The 3,335-nt window shown below is 42.8% G+C and overlaps 1 non-coding gene across 1 annotated transcript; it reads left to right on the forward strand.

The window, feature by feature from the left end:
• Window positions 1–241: 241 nt before the first annotated feature.
• trnae-uuc lies at window positions 242–322 on the forward strand. Its single transcript has one exon. It is a non-coding gene; the product is annotated as a tRNA-Glu (tRNA).
• Window positions 323–3,335: the final 3,013 nt, after the last annotated feature.

Below are 3,335 nucleotides of genomic sequence, written 5' to 3' on the forward strand. Positions count from 1 at the left end.
TAATGTGTACATCACTGGTCAGAGGACAATGTGTAGAAAACAGCTAGCTACATTTAGAAGTGTTGCATTTTCATTCAAGTGGGTCGCCAACGTGGTAAGTGTAACACAACTCATTTCAGAGCCTGGATTTTCCCCCTGATGAGGCTAATATCCATATCACGCTGAAATCAATAGAACAGGGGAAAAACGGTTGGGGCGGCGCACAATTGGCCCCAGCGTCGTCCAGGGTAGGGAGGGGAATGGCCAGCAGGGATGTAGCTCAGTTGGTAGAGCATGGCGTTTTCAACGCCAGGGTTGTGGGTTCGATTCCCACGGGGGGCCAGTATGAAAAATTAAAAATAATGTATGCACTCACTAACTGTAAGTCGCTCTGGATAAGAGCGTCTGCTAAATGACAAAAAATGTAAAATGTTAATGGTTCTACATTGTGAAATTCATTAAAATACTCATACAACAATGTTAAAACATCTGCTAAATGAATAAAGAACTCCTTCATGTGTACTTTCTGATGTTTAATCAGAGTTCTTTTACCAGCGTATCTCTTGCCACATTGATCACAGCTATAAGGTTTCTCTCCTGTGTGTGTTCTCTGGTGTATAGTCAGCTGGCTAGATGTAGTATAACTCTTCCCACATTGATCGCAGCTATAAGGTTTCTCTCCAGTGTGCGGTCTCAAATGTACCATCAGTTGAATCTTCCATTGAACAGCTAGTGGTGTGTGTTCTCTGGTGTATAGTCAGCTGGCTAGATGTAGTAAAACTCTTCCCGCATTGATACAGCTAAGGTTTCTCTCCTGTGTGTGTTCTCAAATGTACCCCTCAGAGCTGCTTGGTGAGTAAAACTCTTCCCGCATTGATTACAGCTATACGGTTTCTCTCCTGTATGGATTCTCATATGTCTTTTAAGGTCTGTATAAGAGTTGAATATATTCCCACAGTCAAAGCAGCAGTGAGATTTCTTCCCTGTGGGTTTCCGCTGCTGTTTCTCGAGGTGTTCTGATCTGGAGGGACTCTTCTCTGCCTCCTCAGCTTCATGATGTTGTTGAGGCTCCCCAGAGGATCCACGATAGTCACGTCTCTCTTCTGTGTGAACGACAAAGTCAGACAGATGGTTAAAAGGCCCACAACAGCAGAAATACTGTTTATTTGAGGTAAAAGGTGATGCCCAGAGCGTACCCATGAAGCTGTACAACAATTGACATCTGTTAAATTATTTGACAATTGTCTTAAGACAGTCAAGTGAGCAATAATAGTAATATCTTGTCTTGTTTTCACATTAGTAGTAACATCGATGATTGTAGGCTAGAAATATTAATACGCACAAAACATATGAACAAAATCATCCACTGTGAAAGTTGATACTTGCAGGCCCCTTCATATGTAGGCTATGAGCAGCACTTCGTTAAATTGATCAAATCAGTTATTGTTTTCTTGATCAAACCGTGAGCAACACCTGTCAAACTCATTTCTCTCAAAACACAGGGATGTCGATTCCAGGGACTAGTATTACCAGAGGACCTTGGAGTTCGCCCAAAAAACAGTAGGTTATTCTGGCTTGAATTGTTACTCTCCTGCCATGTAAAAATGACTGCCATGGCAGATTCAGACGGGACTAAAATTACAGATGTGGTGTTTTTGTGCTTGTGCATATAATTACATTCAGAACCGCGGACAGCGACAGTATCCAAAGCGGGAGAAAGTACATTTGTTATAAAATAATATTAGATTTATTAGTGTTGCATCATTATTTGTACATAATATAACAATATACAATTTATGTATCACATGTCTTGAGCGATGGACTGTGCCATCTCCGTGGCCTCCACAAGTCTTGTGCACCAGCTGTTCCGGGACGACTGTATGATCACTCTCTCCTTAGCCGATGTGAGTAAGACCTTTAACCCCTGTAAATCTAAGCCGTTGGGGAGAGGGGCTAAACGGACATATGGAATTGTTTTAAGATGGTCGTACTATGGATTACTTAAATTACTTAGATTGAAGCAAATTTGCGTCAATTGACTCCAAGGGGTTAAACAGGTTAATCTTCACAGACAGATTACCAGGCGCGTACTCAGAGCATGCACTGACCAGCTGGCAAGAGTCTTCACTGACATTTTAAAACGTCTCCCTGACCGCGTCTGTAATACCTACATGTTTCAAGCAGAGGCATTAATATGGAGTTGGTCCCCCCTTTGCTGCTATAACAGCCTCCACTCTTCTGGGAAGGCTTTCCACTAGATGTTGGAACATTGCTGCGGGGACTTGCTTCCATTCAGCCACAAGAGCTTTAGTGAGGTCGGGCACTGACGTTGGGCGATTAGGCCTGGCTGCAGTCGACCTTCCAATTCATCCCAAAGGTGTTTGATGGGGTTGAGGTCAGGGCTCTGTGCAGGCAAGTCAAGTTCTTCCACACCGATCTCGACAAACCATTTCTGTTTGGACATTTCTGTTTGGACTGCTTTACGCACAGGGGCATTGTCATGCTGAAACAGGAAAGGGCCTTCCCCAAACTGTTGCCACAAAGTTGGAAGCACAGAATCGTCTAGAATGTCACTGTATGCTGTAGCGTTAAGATTTCCCTTCACTGGAACTAAGGGGACCGAACCATGAATAACAGCTCCAGGCCATTGTTCCTCCTCCACCAAACATTACAGTTGGCACTATGCATTGGGGCAAGTAGTGTTCTCCGGGCGTCCGCTAAACCCAGATTCGTCCGTCGGATTGATCACTCCAGAGAACGCCTTTCTACTGCTCCAGAGTCCAATGGCAGCGAGCTTTACACCACTCCAGCCGACACTTGGCATTAAGCATGGTGATCTGGGCCTTGTGTGCGGCTGCTCGGCCATGGAAGCCCATTTCATGAAGCTCCCGACTAACAGTTATTTATTTATTTTGGGGGGGGGGATGGATCAGCTTAATATTGCAGATAGATTGTATCTTCTATCAATGTAATTGTCTGCATCACTTCCAATCCCCCATGTTTTTTTAAAGTTTTATATATATATTCCCCTTTATTACTTTTCAACCCCACCATCCTTTCCCTACTTGGAGTAAATTAGTGAACAACAATGCCCAGGCCTCTACTTCCGGTCTATACTTACTATCTACACCTTATGGACAGAGTTAATTTTACAATAATTGTATATGTATATATATATCTAGATATATATATATTTATTTATGTTTTTTTTTTTTTTTTTGGCTCCTGAACTTCTTCTACTCTCAACCTCTCCGATCATTTTCATGATGTCCATCCGGTTTGCTTCTAAATGCCATATCTTTCTAACTGTGCTCTTTCCCAAAAGCTCCCAACATACAACCTATATACTTATTATG

The sequence above is a fragment of the Coregonus clupeaformis genome, unplaced genomic scaffold (assembly GCF_020615455.1).
Source record: "Coregonus clupeaformis isolate EN_2021a unplaced genomic scaffold, ASM2061545v1 scaf1714, whole genome shotgun sequence".
NCBI classification, from domain to species: domain Eukaryota; kingdom Metazoa; phylum Chordata; class Actinopteri; order Salmoniformes; family Salmonidae; genus Coregonus; species Coregonus clupeaformis.